Here is a 19,402-nt window from a genome sequence, read left to right as displayed (position 1 = left end):
AAATAATTAGGAGCTCTGTTTGGGACATGTTGTATTGGAGATACTTTTTGGACATCCAGTGGGGAGAGTGATAGGCAGTGGGGTAATTGGGTCTGGAAGTCAGGGATGAGGTCTAGGTTAGAGACAGAGACTTTAGTCATCAGTATGTTGATGGTACTTCAAGCCATGAGACTGGAGGAGATCCCTGAGACTGAAGCTGAGAAAAAAAGAGGTCAAGGGCTGAGCTGTGGGCACTACAGCTTTTGCACACTGGAGAGAAGAGCAAGAACTGGCAAAGGAGACTGAGAAGGAGCATCCAGAGAGGTAGGAGGAGACCTGGTGGGCGCCGCATTCCTGCAGCCAAGGAGGGGAGTGTACGAAGGAAGAGGGGGTGCTGCTGAAGGTCGAGTGAGATGAGGGCTGAGAAACAACCATTAGGTTTAGCAAATGCAGGTCTCTGCTGTCCTCAAAATATAGACTTGGCACTCTGCCGGGTAGCAGGACAGATTCCAGAATAGAATCTGATATCAAGACAGATACCAGGGAGAGGAGGCTCTTCAAAATCCCAGGCACGTCTGGCCCCCTAGGAGACTCAGGCAAAAGTCTCCAGACTTGGAACCTGAGCTGGACTCCCTTATCTGAGAAGATTGGTGTAATCAATGGTTTGGTGTCAGGCTCCCATAGAGAATGGGGTGAAGCTGACTATGGCTCAGCACTTGCTTAGGATAGTGGGCCATAGGGGGTTCCCTTCTCGGATGGAGGGCCAAAGGCAAGCCTTTTCATCGGGCATCAGTCACCAGTCCCTCTTCCCTCTAAGATGGGGTAGGTCAGCTGACAAGGCTTCCCACTGGCACAGTGCAACCAGAAATCCCAGATGGGGACCTGGAACCACATGGCTCATCTTTGAGCTATAAGGTCAGAGCCCCCTGCCTCTTTAAAACAGACCGGGCCAGGCACGGTGGCTCACACCTGTAATCCCAGCACTTTGGGAGGCCGAGACGGGCGGATCACGAGGTCAGGAGATCGAGACCATCCTGGCTAACACGGTGAAACCCGGTCTCTACTTAAAAAAAATACAAAAAATGAGCCGGGCATGGTGGCGGGCGCCTGTAGTCCCAGCTACTCGGGAGGCTGAGGCAGGAGAATGGCGTGAACCTGGGAGGAGGAGCTGGCAATGAGCCGAGATTGCGCCATTGCACTCCAGCCTGGGCGACAGAACGAGAGTCCATCTCAAAATAAATAAATAAATAAATAAACAGATAACAGTTGCCCATATACCAAAAGCAGTTTGTCAGATGGAAACAGTTAAAGGATGGCCATGTCCCTCTTGGGCAGTGCAGTGCCGGTTTTGGTCACCCAGTGACTGACCAGCTCTCCTTTGCCCAGAAAGAGCTCCAAGTGAATGGCAGTCAGGTGTCCCCCATGAGTGTGGTTTAGGACAGGACTGTCCACAGTGCTGACTCAATGCAATGGTGTTATTTATTGCTTCTGCTAGTGGTGGTGGTTGGCTTGGTTCTGATCTCCAGATGTAACAGTGCCATCCAGGCAAGTGAAATCATGCATTGGGAAAAAATCGATGATGGACGTCTCAACACAGTTGGAATTTCCACTTGCAATTACACATAAGCTTCACAGGCTTAGTGGAATCTTAAACTGCCCTCAAAGGAAAACTCAGATCAAAATGGATTTAATTACTTAATGAATTCTAAATGTGTCAAAATTGACAGGCAAGTTTGTTTGGGGGCCTGGGAGAGGGAAGTACTATGAAGAGTGTCACATGCCTTTCATGACAGAGCAGAAGGGAGCTCACCTCCCACACAGCTCCACCCACATATTCCCAGATTGACATACTTAACGACTCACATCCATTATCTCATTTCATCCTCAAAATAGTTCTAAGAATTAAGTGCAGCTGGTATAATCACTCCTATTTAATAGACAGTGAGTTGAGGCTTATTGAGGTGATGGATTTGCCCCTGGCAAGGCGAGGCTCTCCGCGCAGGTCTCCTGACTTCTCCATCTGGCCATTGCTCGGTGGGGAAGGAAGTAGCCCCTCTGACAAGTGTACTCACAGATATTGCCACCAGCATTTATTAATAACAGATGAGCCAAGTGCTCAGCAGAATTGCAATCCTAAGGACTCTCAAGCATTTCTCTCAAGATATTTTTTCTTATCCCATGAAATCATGCAGTCTAGTCATTATCTGATACATGTACCCCCATAATGGTTTTGACCACCACCCTCCTTCCCTCTTGTCCACTTGTAGGACAGGAGAATTGCTCTGTGCCTGATGTCACCATAGGTCCTGGCTACCCACCATTCTCTGTAAAGAGTGAGTGCCAAGAGCTTTCAATGAGGTACATTCCACTGGAGTGGGAGGTTTTAGCAGCTCTTTCCTTCATAACTGAAACAGTTGATTGATTGTGCTATTACCAGGCTCTGTTTGTTTGCCCTACTGGGTTTGCATCCCTACAAGAAGCCCCCTCTGTCTTTTTGCAGGTGCTTGAGCAAGTACACCATGCTAGTGAGCAGTTCAACAGACTCCATTTTCTTAGAGAAACTGGTGAAGTGAACACAGCTTACCAGGATACAATATCCAAATTAGCACACTACCTTTTATTGTTATTAATATTACCATGACCGCTATTATTAATAACCTCTCCCTCTTACATAAACACATTCACTCATATGAATCCTATTTCAGAAGGTTTATCTTCTTAAAGTCTGATATAATTTTCACATTTTACTTTAAACAGTAAATATAAGTGTAGGAGACCAGAAAGCAACAGCTAACTTAGACCCTAGTCCATAAATTCCAATCCCTTATAAGAAGGAATCTCTTCCAATGAGACCTTTGTTTTTCCTGCCCCAAGGTGAATGTTTTGAGAAACTTTGCATCAAATCAATTCAGATGCTTGTCTTTAACTTTTACTTGCAAAACTTAAACAAATGGACTTTTTTCTGCTAGCACTATTTTAGGATTCACAGAAAATCCAGTCTCCTTAAGCAGTTGAATTGAGGTTTTTGCCAAAATTGTGAGGGTTTGAAAATCGGCTTTAAATTTAGAGCATGCCCATGGTAAGGTTGCGCGGGTGTCCTATGGCTCTGTAGAATTAAGCATTAACGTTGCAGCTGGATTCCATTTCTTTGTGAACATGCAAATTAACATCTTCAGTGGCTTCCTCTGCCTGCATACTTATATACCAGCCTCCAAATGTGTTATTTGTTATTAAAATCACCATATTTATGTGTGGGGGTTTGCGGTGACTTTTCCAGATGCAGTGATCCTAGTTGTAACCATACAGGTTATTCAAACATAGCTTGGATATTTAAAACAGAAGCGAATCTAGGCCAGCACGCAGTTAGTTGAGTGTAATGTAGATGTGAAAGGACTCCTTGTGGCTGGTAGTGTTCGGTTCTGTTAGCTCCAAGAATATATCTTCCTATGGTGATTGAATAATGTGCAACTGACCTGGGTCCTTCCAGGCACCTACTTTTAAACCAGGAGTCATAATAGATTTATAAATCTTTAGGCTTTACTGGTATTTGCTTTCTGTGAACAGGAAATCTAGGGAGCTAACTGCCCGCCTGCAATATGAAAGGCAGATGTTCCCCAAATGTGACTTTGGGGGCTCTCTGGGGTTTAATAACAAACACTTGCTTGGTTATTGGGACTGATGCTTCTTCAACTCACCAGTGCATGGGAACCATCTGAAGATATTGTGTAAATGCAGATTCTACTTCAGTAGGGCTGTCGTGGGGCCTGGAACTCTGCATTTCTAACACAATCCCACATAGTGCTGATGGTACTGGTCCAGGGAGCACACTTGGAGTAGCAGGATCTGCAGCCAAATAAATACAACCCAGTCTCCAAACTAGAGCGGACAGGCCCCCAGGAGGCTGTTTCCATGGGCCCTGGGTTTTGCTAGCCTTCCCGTCCCACTTATACACACTTACATTTGCAGAGGAGAACACCTGACATTTGTTTAATTTTTATCATTGTGGGGCCTTTTGGGAGGGAGGAAGAAGAGTATCTCAGCCAACCACCAACTCCCACCCCATAAACCATCAAGATTGTTAGCGTTGTGCTTGTAGTTTTCCAAAAATGTACATGAACGTAGCTGATCCACCCACTTTGGCCTTGCCAATAACAGAGGCAGCTCAGCCAGGAGTGAGTGATTGGTCCAGAATAAACCCACCCAGGTGGCAGTCAGTTCTTTACTGCCCTGTTTAGACCTGGCCTGAGGATTGACATTTCCTTTAACTGTCTCAAATGAGAGCTATCCTGGGCTTCTTCCAGCAACCCGTGCCTCCTCCCAGACTCTGCAGTCCTGTGGGTGCTCCATAAATACTTGTTGACTGACTTGACTCATTCCCTTGGGGAGGGAAAAAAAACAGGAGGAAGTAGGGAAAGGGGTAGTGAACTTGGTTTTCTTTCTCTCGTAAGTATCATAAGGAAATACCTAGTCTAATGTCTGTTGGCAGACTATGACTGTTTGCATTCTACAAAGTAGCATTTGAAATTTTAGTTTTTATTTTTCACTAGTTGCAGTTTTTCTCTTCGTGTGCTGAATGCAAAAAGTAGTTCCCTTTGGAATTTCCAACTGGGAGCCCAGCAGGAGAACCAGCTGCTGCCGTTGCCACTACTGCTAAGGAAAAAGTGGTCCCTCGCTGGCCTGTTCTGGTGTGGGCCCTGATTCTTGTGCAGTTACCCTTGCATGGGTGAGCAGAGACCTGGGTATTTGCTCTGGCGACACCCAGTTTTTGATTGTTTACAGGCTGGGTTTTCCCTAGTTGTTCAGCTGTGAGAATCTGAGGATATATTTGTTCTTTCCTAATTGCATCCTGCGCCTCTTTCCTTTTTTTCCCTCCAGAAGTGGAAGGCATTTTTCTGCCTTGACGAAGTGTACCAGGCCAAGGGGCCTGTTGTACTCCAAAACCCCTCTTCTCAAGGTGACCTCATTTGCCACTCACCTGCTTTTCTGGGGGTCTGCGGAACCTTCCTCACAGCCTGCACAACTGTCTCCCTTAAGAACCCTTCCTGGTACAAAGCCTCCATAAAACTCATTTGCTCTTGAGTCTTAGTTCTGGTGGAACATATCCCTGAGTTTTTACACACTGGGCCTCCATCCAGGCCTTTTCCTGGGAGAGTAGGAAACCCATGGGCTCTGTGGGGTGGGGAAAAGCCCTCAGTTCTGGGTCTGGACGCATCATCTGTTGCGGCCATGAGCAAGGTTTTGCCATTCTGTGCCTCAGTTTCCTCATCTTTGAAAAGGTGATAACACTATTTCTTTATCCCACTATGTTGTTCGGAGGATTAAGTGAGTTTGCAGTGTAAAGACATAGACAGTGCTAGGGACAGAGAAAGGTAACATTTGTTATTGTTTTTCTGTGGCATTTGTGTCTAATGCAGTGGACTGTGTGCCCAATAAATGAGTCCTTTAAATTAATGATAGAAAGAGAAGTGGGGAAATGGGTTATAAGCAGTGATGTACTGGTAAATATTTAACAGTCAGCTCCTGGTGGGGAGGATTGTGCTCTGATTAGCGTTTGCCAATTTCCATGATGTAAATACTTTCCCTGTGGCTGATTTCAAGCTACCAACGTGACATCACTGAACACCAAGTTTGAAGGAGATGCCAGTACACCAGTGCCAGCTGCTCTGGTCCACTACCGGAAGGCATCTGCAATAGACCAAAGCCATAAGGAACCCACCACCCCTGGCCTTCTCACCTTGCCACACACAGGAATTGGTAACTGGGCCTTTTTAAAAAGCACTTGGTAATATATTAAATATTAAACATAGACTAGTTCAAAAGTGAGATTTTTTTTTTTTTTTTTTTTTTGAGACGGAGTCTCGCTCTGTCGCCCAGGCTGCAGTGCAGTGGTGCGATCTCGGCTCACTGCAACCTCCACCTCCCGGGTTCAAGCGATTCTCATGCCTCAGCCTCCTGAGTAGCTGGGATTACAGGCACCGGCCACCACGCCCAGCTAATTTTTGTATTTTTAGTAGAGACAGGGTTTCGCCATGTTGGCCAGGCTGGTCTCGAACTCCTGGCCTCAAATGATCGCCCACCTCAGCCTCCCAAAGTGGTAGGATTACAGGCGTGATCCACCATGCCTAGCCGAAAAATGAGATTTTTAATAAGCCTGGCTAGCTTTGTATTACACTATTTTGTGTTTTGTGTATGTTAAAAGCTCCCAAGTTGTGCCGTCCCCTGCAAAGCAAGCCCTGAATGCACAGAATTAGGCACATCTTGAGGACAGATAACCTTTGAGAGACTTTCAGAGCCACTAAAGAAAGGCAAAGGAGAAACTGTCGTCTCCGAGAATACTTAGTGTTCAGACTGAGCAGCAAAAAGGTGTTAAAGAAGTAATTAACAGCTGGATTCTAAATAGCAGCTAAGAGTTAGTTAGAGGCCTGAGAACATGGCCTGAGGCCACCAAAGGTGGGAGAGAGATAAACCAGCCTATATTTAGGAGTAAAACAGATGGCAGGATCAGGGCCCTACTTTGTATTTAGGAGGTTTGTGTTGTTTGTTTACTTGGGTTTTGTTTTTTGCTGTAACTAATTTAACAATTTAGGAGTGGAAAGAAAAATTAACCAATTTATCTTGCTGTCTGAATAATGTTTTGCAATAACCAAGAATAGGTCAGTGGACCAAGTGGGTAGGTCACTGCCCTGCTTAATGACCCATATCCGGATATTATTATGTCTAAATGATAATCAGCCCTCATTTCTATTGCACACAAAGAGAAGCTTGTGAGGAAGAAATAAAAAGCCTTTGCCTTTTATTGTGCACAGTATATAGTGTAAACAGTAGGGGCCTAATACATGTTTGTTTCCATAAAGGCTTTTTCTAGCAGCTGTGATCAGCAAGGGGAAAGGACCTGCCTAAAGTCATCACATTGCTAATTGGGGTCGAGTTAGAACCCAAGTCTCTGGGCCCCGCTTGAGGCTGTTTACTTCTTCAGGACAGAAGGGACCAGCTGGATATAAGAGCTGAAGGAGAGAGACCAGACCAGAGCGTCTATTCAGGTCGCTCTTGTAAATCGCCGCTTTTTGATAGTTCCCTGTGACTGGCATCTGACTGAGAAAATGTGACAAGAAGCTATCTACTGCTTGCCCCTTAAACTAGCTGACAGTTTCCCATTCAAGTTCAGATTGCAATTTAGAGACACTCTAGGCTAGGTGCAGTGGCTCACGCCTGTAATCCCAGTACTTTGGGAGGCGGAGGCAGGCAGATCACTTGAGTGAATCTCAGGAGTTTGAGACCAGCCTGGGCAACACAGCAAAACCCCATCACTACAAAAAATTAGCCAGGTGTGGTGGCACGTACCTGTAATCCTAGCCACTTGGGAGGCTGAGGTGGGAGGATCACTTGAACCCAGGAGGTCGAGACTTCAGTGAGCTGTGATTGCGCCACTGCACTCCAGCCTGGGCGACAGAGTGAGATCCTCTCTCAAAACACACACACACACACTCACACTTTAGATGCTTCTCTGCTGCTGTGTGTGCATTAGGTGGTACAGTGACAAGAGGGCTGGGGGAGGCAGGTATCACAGAAAGGACTCTGAGGGAAGTGAGTGGTGTACCCAGGGAAACTGAGGCCATGGGTGGTCCTCCCACATCCTCCCCACAGGCTAGCTGATGCCTCTGGACTCTTAGTTTTCATCTAAGGAAACTTATTGTGAAGCCATATTCATGGCAGCTGTTAGGTACCCACCCCTGAGCATTCGCAGGACTTGTAGATAATTCACCTACATGGGCTCAGGCAGTTATACCCTGTGATAATTTATAGCCACCCGTTCAGGCAGACAATTCCACATGAGCATTTGCTATCACTCTAGTACCCTGACCCGAGCCTCGGTGTGACCCCTCTGCATGGCCTCTCCAAAAGAGATCCCTTCCCTGGGAGTTTGGGGAGACCCTGACTCCCAGGAGAGCAGCAGAGGCAAGAAGGGGGAAATAAAAGACCACAAAAGAGCGGTGTGTTTTGAAGGAATGAATGTTTTCTACAGCCCATTTCCAAAGAACAGGCTAGAAATGCTTGCACACGAACAGTGTCATCAGAGTAAGTGTGTGGTTTCCAAGCAGCCCCTACCACAAGCTCCCCGAGGCCTGTCCCTGCCAAGGAGCCCAACCTCAGCGCCTAGTATCCAGCTCCCCAGGGAAACCGTTCTGAGCATTAGTCCTCCCTTCTCTGAGCCCAGAACGGCAGGCTGCAACTTCTAGGGTTGAATGGATGGCAGCTCAAGGAAACAGAACGGCTTTCTGGTTTTAAAACCTCAGAAAACCTAAAAACTTGATCTCTATTGCTTACTTTAGGAAATTTTAGGCCCTTTCTCAGAGGGCCTAAAATTAGACCTTCGCCACTCCCAACCAAAGCATGTCATGACATGGAAGAAGGTGGTCCCTGACCTAATGACCCATTTCTGTAAAAATGAGGTAGGATGTGTAGACAGTGCAATAAGACTATGGAACAACAGACCGTAAGCCAGTGTCACCTTAAATGTAAGCATTAGGGATCTAGGCTTCTGAAGAAATGTTGGAAAGCCTATTAAACCACATAGGTTTGGGATTTTTCATTGTGTAGCAGACATATGGCTTAGTGTTTGATTTAAAAAATAGGATGTTGGTGGCCATTTTCATGAATAGTTTGACAGCCAGTCAGAAGTGTAATTGTCGTTTTACCTAAACGCAACTGCTGTTGTTCGTAAGGACAGAAACCTGCTCACAGGGGCGGGGGCAGGGAGGTCTGGTCTGTTGGCTGTTTGACCCATCTGGTTACGACCTCCATGCTTTGTCCTGAGTAGGCTGGTTCATGCTGGCAAGTCAATGCAGAAATATTGATCAGGTTCCTACTAATTGCAAGGATTGGGTGGAACGTTGCAATAGGTAAGTAGAAGATGAGTGAGGCCATGACCTTATATAGGAACTCTCTGTTTCCTGGTCCACCAGAGCAACAACAAAAGTAGTGGAACTGATCTCAAGGCAGGGAAATGTTAGTGTCACAAGAGAAGAACAGTGAGCTTTGGAGCCTCAAAGGAAGAGGGGCCATCTCTCTGTCCTTAAAAGAAATCTTCCTCCTTTTTACTAACATTGTAAGAGTTTACCTACTCCAGGCCCTGTGCATGCTAAGCATTCACTCAGTTAAACCACCACACAATCTTAGGAACTGGATTATACTAATACCTTTTCAACATGTGGGAGCTGAGGCTCAGAAAGATTAACTTTAGATCAAGGTAACAACTGGTAAGGAGTACAGTCAGGATTCAGTCCTAGCTCAGCCAGATCCCACTGTCATCTGTGACCTCGCAGTGGGGCAGGGAGTGGCAGCAGGAGACTGAGTGGGAGCCCTTGGGTCTTTGGGATGGTTTCACCTTTGGAAGATCCAGCCCCCTCTTGCCATGAGAGCCCCATGAAGGGTTCATGGCCTGGAGCGGGTGGGAGGGCAGGAAGCCCAGCTGGGCATGGAGCAGCTGGAGGAGTGCCTTATTTGAGGCTGCTCTCGCATCATCTCATTAGGGATAATCATTTGTAGACTTGCTGCCACTGCAAACCATCAGCCCCACTCAAATTTTCCCTGCAGCAGTGATGATGAAGTGATTCCTTAGCAGAACTAAGTACTAAGAAGTGATTCCTTAGCAGAACTGCTGGGTAACACAATTAATTCAGACTTGGGGTGGATGTTAGTGTGAATTAGGGGGTCTTCTGAATTATAAAACCTTTCAAAAGGAGCACAGGTTTATTGCTTCTGAGCTTCACCAGGAATTGAAGCCAGACTGGCAAGGGGGCTCCCTGGACGAAGTCCTCTCTGTGTCCCTTGTAGGTCAGTGGTGCTTTTTCCTGCATCGGGGGGCTCGAAGGTTGCTTCATAGCCATTTAGATATTCCCCTTGGAGTCTTGCTTGCAATTAATCTGTACTGTCTGTAAAAAGGGTTTGCCTAGCAAAGGTAAACTCCAGCACCCCGATCCACATTAATGAGTTTTGCCTGTGTAAACCACATTAATTGTGGTTGTTGCTTTTTGATTGTCCTTAAGTTTCTTGTATGTTAACTGCTCCAGGCTAGAACTCTGGTTTCTGTTTCCGTTGGGGGCTCTATTCTCACTCCTACCCAAATAGCCTCGCCAATCTGCACTGAGATCTGCTCCCCTGCCCCCACCCTGTCTGGCATTAGTACTAAGAAGAGAATGAAGCTCAGAAAAACAGCCTCACTGGCCTACATGAGGAGGCACAGGTATGTGGGGAAAACAGGAGTGGAAGCCACAGGGTCTTCTTCTGAGGGTCTGGAACTACCAGGTCAAGAGAAGACAGACTTCAGATTGTCACTGTTGGATGTCTTAATATGAGGAAGGACTCAAACAGAGCTGTCCGCAGCTGCAACTGGCTGTCTTGAGAGGTGGTGACCTTTCTCCAGAAGGGTGGAAACTGTAGCCAGACAACTACTTGGTGAAGCAGCATACAGAGAGATCGCCCTTCTGATGATGCGCCCAGTCTGAGGCCTCAGTAGGCCAAGAGTGTGTCACCTGGGAGCTGGTTAGAAACTTACCATCCTGGGCCCCACGACACACCTCTTGACCCAGACTGCATGTTAACGGGATCCTCAGCTAATGCATGCGATTGTTCACTTCCACGGCCTCTGGTTCAGGACCAGGGTGCATGAGCATCACCTGGAGGAGATTTTTAATACAAATGCGGGGGCTGAGCTGCTGGCCTAGGACATAGAAGGACCATTCCCATACCTCACAGTCCAGCTCTCTCCCCATTCCCTCCCCCCACATGCTGTTGTGTTTCCAAGTTCATGCCTGTGTGCACACCTGCACACAAGGGAATAGGAAAATGGCTTTGATGTATGGTATCATGTCTACAAGCTGCTTCAGTCAGGGGCCCTTCTTGCTGAGAGACCAGGCAGCTTTTCCAGGGAGCCCCAGGGCAGGGGCCCGAGGCACCTGCTTCCTGTTCTGTCCCCTGTGAGCTCTGCTTTGCCAGAAGGAAGGAGAAGCCTAAACAGGGTGGGCTGGGTCTGCGAGGCCTGCCTAGGGCTGCCCTCTGTCTTCCCAGCCCTTCAGTCCCTGATCCTTTCGGGCCCCTCCTAGGCCAGAATGTCGCAGATTAGATGGGGTGGGGAGGGTGTCTTCTGGTTGCTGTAGGCCTGCATTAGGGGAGTACCCTCTCTGGTCCCACGTGGGGCAGGTGCCCAGAGCCAGGAATGAGCCGCCTGTGGTGATTCCTGTGTGTCTGGAGTCCAGGAGCCCCTTGCACTGTTGGCCAGTGGTCACTGTGCAGTGATTGACTGGGCTCAGTGTCTGTAGCTTTTGTCTGAGCCCCTTGCACCCCTCCCCGGGGATCATTGTCTGAGTTTGGTGGATGTTAATCTGCAGCCCCTGAGAAGCTGCCTGGCAAATGGGAGGTTAATGTGCAAACAGCGGGGAGCATTGTCCATGTGTGAGGCTGGACAGCAAGTGGGAGGGAAATAGTTAAAAATCCCATTCATGGCCCAGGAGGGGAGGAGGGGTGGGTGCAGGAGCAGGCCCGGCCTTGTGCTAATCTTGCTGGAATGTAACTAGTTCGGGCAGTTTCTGGCTTCGATGTGCTTTGGGGCCGGTTGGCGGCCCCCCGCCACCCCAGTTCATCGATGGTGCGTCCACGCGCCGAAGGCTGCTCTTTGTGTTCTCTGCAGCCACAGCTTAGAAGCATCCGAGTCAGACTGCTTTAAGTTGTAAGGATAGGGAGGGAGGAAGCTCAGCGAGGCAGTTGTGTTATCCACGGTGGGAGAATCCACAGGTTCTTTCTCTGTTGGAGGATTTGGGTGGGGGAAGGGAGTGGGCAAAAGAGAATGTTCAAGGAGAAAGACCCCAAACCTGTTGGGTCAGGCTGCTCAGCTGCCTGGAGGCCTGGGAATGCCTAGGGGGAAGCCCCTGCTTCCGGACACACAATCAATTACATATAACAGTGGGGCCTTGTGTGTGTAGGCGGGACACTGGAACGGGTCGGCTCACAGCTCATGTTTTAATGCTTTACAAGGAGAGTGTGTTCATGCATTGCTTCTGCAACTTATAATCAATTTAATACATTCTACATCTTGATCTAGGCTGGTGGTTACATTGATATTTACATATTGGGCCAGGTGCGGTGGCTCATGCCTGTAATTTGGGAGGCCGAGGCGGGTGGATCACCTGAGGTGTCAGGAGTTCGAGACCAGCCTGGCCAACATGGCGAAACCATCTCTAATAAAAATACAAAAATTAGCCGGGTGTGGTGGCGGGCATCTGTAATCCCAGCCACTCGGGAAGCTGAGGCAGGAGAATCACTTGAACCTGGGAAGCAGAGGTTGCACTGAGCTGAGATTGCACCATTGCACTCCAGCCTGGGTGATGGAGTGAGACTCTATCTTATAAAAAAAAAAAAAAATTACATATTAAAAATTCACTAGAGCCTGGGCAACATAGTGAGACCCCCATCTCTACAAAAATTTTAGGAATTAGCTGGGTGTAGTGCACATGCCTGTGGTCTCAGCTACTCGAGAGGCTGAATCAGGAGGATTGCTTGAGCCCAGGAGTTCGAGGCTACAGTGAGCTCTGATTGAGCCATTGCACCCCAGCCTGGGCAACAGAACAAAATCCTGTCTTAAAAATTCATTGAGCCGCACAAGAGATTTGTGTACTTGCTTATATATACATATTACACCTTAGTTTTAAATATTTTAAATTAATTTAAAAAAAGAAAAATCCCTCTTTCCTGACCTACCAAGGCCTTGGCTGGCCAGCACAGCTGCAGGGAGGAAGAACAGGTTCCCCGGCTTAGCTCCAGGGCATCCTCGGACTGCCCGGTGGAGTGGGTGCTGAGCTCCCACACCGCTGTTTGGAAACAGAATGAAGTCGCACAGCAGCCAGATTCTGGGGCTTCCCCACCCAAGTTTGCCACTTTGCTCACGGGATTTGAAGAAAGCATCAAAGGCAGCAGCTTTAGAAAATAGCTCCAAGGGCCCCACTTGGAGTGAGGTCACCTTCTCAGCTCACAGAGGGCTGTGGTGCCAGCTGCTGGCCACACATGCCCACGGGGCTGCTCTGGCCCTGCCTGACCCTGACTGGCTTCCCCTTGCATGCCCTGCGGAGCCCACGCCCACTGCACAGCATACCCACCAGGTGCTGCTGCCCTCCTGAACTCTGTGGGACATGCTGCTGCCCGCATGGGGACTGCCCCGGAAGCAGGACCCTGGATTTCTTCTCTGCTACCTGCCCCCTCCCGCCACGTAGTGAGGGTTCCACATTATGAATGTCATGGTTCCTTCCGGCTCTTGATTTTCCATGATTCGGGATCAGGAAATGATTTTCCTCTGAGTATTTTTAGGCCATGAGACTCAGTATAACAGTCAAATCCTGGCTCCACAACCCCTAGCTGTGTGGCCTTGGATAAATTAAAATCTCTCTAATCTTAGTTTCCTCATATGTGAAATGGGAATAACAACAATACTAAACTCAATAGGGCTGATGAGGATTAAGTGAAAACCAGACTAATGTTGTATTCATTATCTGGGATAAAGGTTAGCCTGTATCATCATAATCAAAACCACACGACACAGTGTGCCTCACAGTCCAGTGAGCCAAACCTTGCCTGTGCACACTGTACCCTTAGGCCTGAGCAGGGGGGCCTGCATTGGACCCTACTTTGGAGGGCCCTGCTCTGACCACCCCGGCCACTTCCTTCCTGACCAGGCCAGGAATCCACGGAGCTGAAGATCCAAAGAATGGGATCCTGAGGCTTGAGAGCCTGCCTGGCTCTTGCCTGGACGTGCACCAAGCCACTGGTGTGCACACCTATGGGTTGAGATGGGGGGCTCGCGTTTGCCTGGGGCTGAGCTTTGATGGGGGTGCTGAGATGTCTGGGATGTTTCCATATGTGGTCCCAAGACCTCATAGGACAAGATGGAACTGGGAATGGTGGGGGTGCCAGATCAGGCTCTCTTACCACCACGGCATTCTGGTACAGAACCCAGGAGTCTGGGAATTCTAAATGCGAGCCTGGCCTTTTCATAGCATTCATATTTGTCAAGGGGGGAGGAGAGAATGTCAAGCTGACAACTCAGTTTGTCAGCTTGAGTTGTAACTTTTACATGTGTAAGCATATGGGCTTGCATCTGTGTTCTTGTCCCAAACCCTGCAGATATTGGGGTTGGAGGGGCTGTCTGCATGCCCTTCCTTCCCCAGTGGGTGACCATCACTGACCTCTGAGACTTAAGACAAATTGTAGCCATGCCTGCCCCCGAAGGCGTCTTTAGGAAAACAGTGTCGTAGGTCCTTTCAGTTCAAAACCCTTGCTTATTTATTAATATGAATACGTTGGTTCTAGAATACAGCCTTGCCCTGTGGAAATTGCCATCTGTACTCTTCAAGGTCTGGCTCAGATCCCACTTCTTGGCCTCACTCTGTAATACCCCCACTCTATGACATTTACCATTTGGGACAGAAGCCCTGTCCTCCCTACCTATAGCTGAGGCCACCTCCCAAGACACATTGTCATTCTGTCCCCCACAGCACCACACACAGTGTGGCTGCGCATGGTGGATGCACAGTGAGTATTTGTGGAATGAGCGGCCGAGCCGCTGCAGACTGAGGAGTGTTCTGGGGCCTGTGTTGGTTTTCTAAAACTGCTCTGTCAGTAAGCGTCCCCCCAGTCCCCGTGTAAACGTATTCAGATCCTAAAGAAGATGAGGCAGCCACCCTTTAAAAAGCCCGATAAACCCAACCTTCATTTTTATTATCTTTGGGCAGGGTTTGCTTGGGAATTCGTATCTGTAGGAAATCTTAGTGCTCGCTGCTGGGAGGCAAATTGTTCGCATTCATTTGTTCTTTCAGTGGTTTGGCCCTATAAAGCAGAGGGCTGGCCTGAGGGAAAATTGTGAAAGAATCTGAGTTTGTCTTTGGGGTAGAAATTAAACAGCTTCTCTAGGCCTTGCCCTCAAACTTCAGCCCTGTTTACTATTGAAGATTGTGTGTCTCAAGGGGTTAAGAGAGCCGTGGGATAATGGAGACTGAAAAAATGTTGCAATTTAGCCATTTTGTTTTCTTTTTTCCTTGGAGAATAATCTTTTGGGAAAAACTTGGATAGAGACCCTTTGAGCCATACAGTTTTTTAAAGTTGAATTCAAGCCTCTAGTCATGGCTTGATTCATTTTTTTCTGAACAATGAACAAAGAAATGCTGGTAGAGAGCCTTGAAATGTGGGGATGTTGAATGAGGAAAGGAAAAAGGAGAGCTGCTGTGAGTGTTCCTGAGCACTGGCTGGACCCTGCAGAAGCTTCCTATCATTCTGGAGGTCTCCAGATCTTGGTGGCTGGGACACCAGATATTGTGCATATGTGAGGGGAGGGCCTCTGAGAACTCCCAAGAGGCCCCCAGCAGCGCCCCCCCCCAACTGACCTTTCACGGTTGGCACTAAACTGCAGGCTTATCTCCTTTCTCCATTTCCAGGACTGCAAATTGCAGCACCTGGAACTAAGACATCCCTGGAGGGCAGTCCTCCCAAACTCACCCCCATTCATTAAGGCAAACACTGCTTCATCCACAATGTTACAGTAACATCAGTAAGAAGAAATGATGATCATAGCTGATAGCTGTCAAGTGCTTACAGCGAACCAGATGCTTCCAGGTGCCCTTCTCTATTTAATCTTGGTATGGCAGTGTACGTTGGCAGGGGACTGGAATTTAAACAAAAGAAGAAATACTGATGTTTCCAATTCATCATTTAAAGAGACCTTGTACGTGGCCGGACACAGTGGCTCACATCTGTAATCCCAACATTTTGGGAGGTTGAGGCGGGCAGATTGCTTGAGCCCAGGAGTTCGAGACCAGCCTGGGCAACATAGTGAGACCTCTTCTCTACAATACAGGAAAAAAAAAAAATTAGCAGGGCATGGTGGTGCGTGCATTTAGTCCCAGCTACCCGGCGGGGACTGAGGTAGGAGGATTACTTGAGCCCTGGGAGGTCAAGGCTGCAGTGAGCCAAGATCGTGCCACTGCACTCCAACCCCAGTGACAGAGTGAGATCCCATCTCAAAAAATAAATAAACAAATAGACCTTGTACGTGAGGCCTGGCCATATGTTAACCTGTGTGAAAGATGTTTCGGTGGCCATTTAATGAACATATGTTGAATAATGTGCTGTACTGTGTACCACAGATACAAAGGGGGAAAAGATACAGAAGAAAAAAAGAAAACTCAGTATCACCTCAGCCCCTTCTGATAGAACAGGTGTGTCCAAGCAGCAACATCCTAAAATAGCTGTCCTCCACTCTGGGATGTAAAAGAAGTTCTTCTGGGATTTGGTTTTATTACAATGACCGAGAATTTGCTCTCCCTCAGTTATCATATCTACTGTGACAGGCCCTGCACACGTCCTGTGAGATCCTACCTGCCAAGAACCTGTCTGCCATTTCTCATTAGTATCTTTGTGGTTTGCAGTCACCTGTGTAGAATTTGCACATATACTCAAGTGTTACTTGTTTTCAATTACTTCCTCAATTATTGCTGGGGGTGTGTGTGTGTGTGTGTGTGTGTGTGTGTGTGTGTGTGTGTGTGTGTGTGTGTGTGTGTGTGTGTGTGTGTGTGTGTGTGTGTGTGTGTGTGTGTGTGTGTGTGTGTGTGTGTGTGTGTGTGTGTGTGTGTGTGGTATTTCATAGCCAAAGCTATAAAATGTATTTACTTCCTCAATTATTGCTGGGGGTGTGTGTGTGTGTGTGTGTGTGTGTGTGTGTGTGTGTGTGTGTGTGTGTGTGGTATTTCATAGCCAAAGCTATAAAATGTATTTCCAATAATATTAGTAGAATTTTTTCAGCCCCTAAAACCCACCATAAAAGTTAACTATAATAACAAGGCCCATAGGCCTGTACACAAGGGCATTTGGTTTCTATCGAAGTGAATTACACAGGCCAGACCTCTGGATTCTCCACCTCCAGTGGCTACTGTTTAAAGCAGGCATTAAAAGGAAGATAATTTTCATGTTTGTGATTATGAAGCATGTGCTCACGAAGGATACCTCCCTGGACAATGCCTGCAAGAGGACTTTGTGAAGTGGAGGCTGTACATGATTCCACCAGCAAGCATGTGTCTTGACAAAGCTTGTAAGGACAAGAAGCTGTGCCTTAGCTGTAACTAAAACCCAGCCTAAGCAGTCAGGTGAGTTGAAGCAGATATCGTCAAAGCTAAAAAGAAGCCAAGCATGGTGGCTCACACCTGTAATCCCAGCACTTTGGGAGGCTGAGGCAGTGGGATTCTTGAAGCCAGGAGTTTGAGACCAGCCTGGGCAACATAGCAAGATACCATCTGTTAAAAAAAAAATTAGCTGGGTGTGGTGATGGGTGCCTATAGTCCCAGCTACTCAAGAGGCTGAGGTGGAAGGATCGCATGAGCCCAGGAGGCCATAGTGAGCCATGTTCGTGCCACTGCACTCCAGCCTGGGCAACAGAGCAAGACAGCATCTCTCTTTTTTTTTTTTTTTTGTAATACAAACAATCCCATAGCATTTATTGCCATCTTGTAATAAGGGTAATCAAAACAATATGAATGTTCATATTGGACAAAGGACATCTAAAAACAAACTGTATCTTTCTCAACAATTTCTCATTTCATTGATCATTTCTAGTTGGAGACACTTTGTAGCAGAGGAATACCTCCTTTTAGCATGATCCGACCCAGTTGTTTTCTTGACTTTGTTTTAGAATGAATCTCTTCCGCATCATCTAATAACAAGGTTCATATACTCATTAAAACCAGTGATACAGCCTTCTGTCCACATACTCACTTGCTCATAGAGCCACACCTGAATCTGCGATCTGTTTTGTAAGTATCTGAAGATGAGGTTGATGGGCTGCACCATCACCTTCTGCACTTTCTGGCCCTGGCCATGGTACGCCATGGCAGAATTTCACAAAGAGCATACCCGCACGCTGCCTCTGAGAGCAACTTCCAGAATCAAGACACCGTCTCTTAAAAAAAAAAAAAAAAAAAAAAAAACTAAACTAAAAAGAATAAGATGTAGGCTTAGGGCTTCCTCCCCTGAGGAATTCTTTTGGATCCCTCTAGCCTCTGACAAGCCAAGCAGAATATGGAGAAAGGAGTCTGTAGAGGCTGCTGTCAAGTACAGGGTAAAAACATGAGCATTTCCAAGCATTTCATCAAGGACTTGTTAAAGATCCAGGTTTGAAGTCTCCAAGGAAGACTTTTTTTAAAGATGTTGCCCAAAGGAAAAGAGATCAAACCAGCAGAATGAATTCCCCATCATATACATGGGGGATACCCAGGAAGTCACAGGGTCTCTCCGGAACTCTGAAAGCAATTAGAGAACAAGCATATGGGTTGTGGTCCCTAGAGTTGGAGTCTGATGCCATCCTCCAATAAGTTCTCCAGCAGATTCCCTTTGGAAGGCTACTCATGGACCCAGGAAGAAATGACACCCAAGAGCGGGGAACTAGAGGCTAACACTGGGTACTTGCTACTGCAGTGGCTTCAGATACCCTACCCCTACCCCAAACTTGGGCCAGGCCAGTAGCTCTGGAACTCCAGAAAGAAGGGCCTCAGAGAGAGAGAGGGAGAAGGAGAGAGTGTCATCTACATCATGACAGTTGCACATTTTCCACGTGCAACTGGGGAAAGCTGAGGTCCCTCAGCAGCCGTTTGCCTTCACTTGAGCCAGTGACCAAAGGTACCCAGGGTGATGGTCCAGTCACTGGCAAAAGCATGGCAGCCTTTTGGCAAAAGACTTGGGGGCATAAATAGCGAAACACTCAGAGAATGGAATGATTGGCTGGCTAGAAAATGGATGGAGGGTGTTGTTGGGAATAGGCCGTTGGAGATGGGAAGGGTGGGCCAGGGCCTTAATGCCCACTGAGCAGGCATCGGGAACCCCTGGAGCTTTTGTTGGGGGTGGGGTGGAGGGGGGGAAGTAATGCAATCACAGGAAGGGTGGGGTGGCCTGGGAAGGGGCTGCAGGCAGGAGGGCAGCTCAGAGTCTTTACAGAGGTCCAGGGCAGTGAGCAGCAGAGATGAAGGGGAACAATTGGAGAGACAGTCGAAGTTAGAATGACAAGACTTGGTCCCCTGTCAGTTGTAAAGAGTGAGGGAAAGAGAATAGGCCAGAATGATCCCCAAGGTTTGTACAATACTCAGGGTGACCGCATGTCCTGGGTTACATCATCCATCATAATTGTTAAAGGTGTGCCCTTTCACTTTCAAAGGAGCCTTGGTTGATAGGATGTAGGAAACAGGATCAGGGCTGGATTTTGATGAGTCTGTGTGGGATTGAGCTGCCTGTAGCACGGTGTCAAGGAAGCACTTGGAGATGAGGAGGAAGGCTGGAGCCAGCTGCAGAGATGAGCGTGATCACCGCGTGGGTGCCGACCTGCAGCAGGAGGAGGAGACTA

At 47.7% G+C, this 19,402-nt stretch overlaps 1 protein-coding gene and 1 pseudogene across 4 annotated transcripts in view; one reads left to right on the top strand and one right to left on the bottom strand.

Annotated features, from left to right (window-relative positions):
* The window catches only part of TCF7L1 (transcription factor 7 like 1), a 176,549-nt gene that overhangs the window by 110,677 nt on the left and 46,470 nt on the right, over nt 1–19,402 (top strand). The gene's annotated exons all lie outside the window — the stretch shown is intronic.
* Nucleotides 17,549–17,898, bottom strand: LOC112132017 (small nuclear ribonucleoprotein E-like; annotated as a pseudogene).

This window comes from Pongo abelii, chromosome 12 (genome assembly GCF_028885655.2).
Source record: "Pongo abelii isolate AG06213 chromosome 12, NHGRI_mPonAbe1-v2.0_pri, whole genome shotgun sequence".
In the NCBI taxonomy this organism is placed as follows: domain Eukaryota; kingdom Metazoa; phylum Chordata; class Mammalia; order Primates; family Hominidae; genus Pongo; species Pongo abelii.
This window is presented reverse-complemented; position numbering and strand designations above follow the sequence as displayed.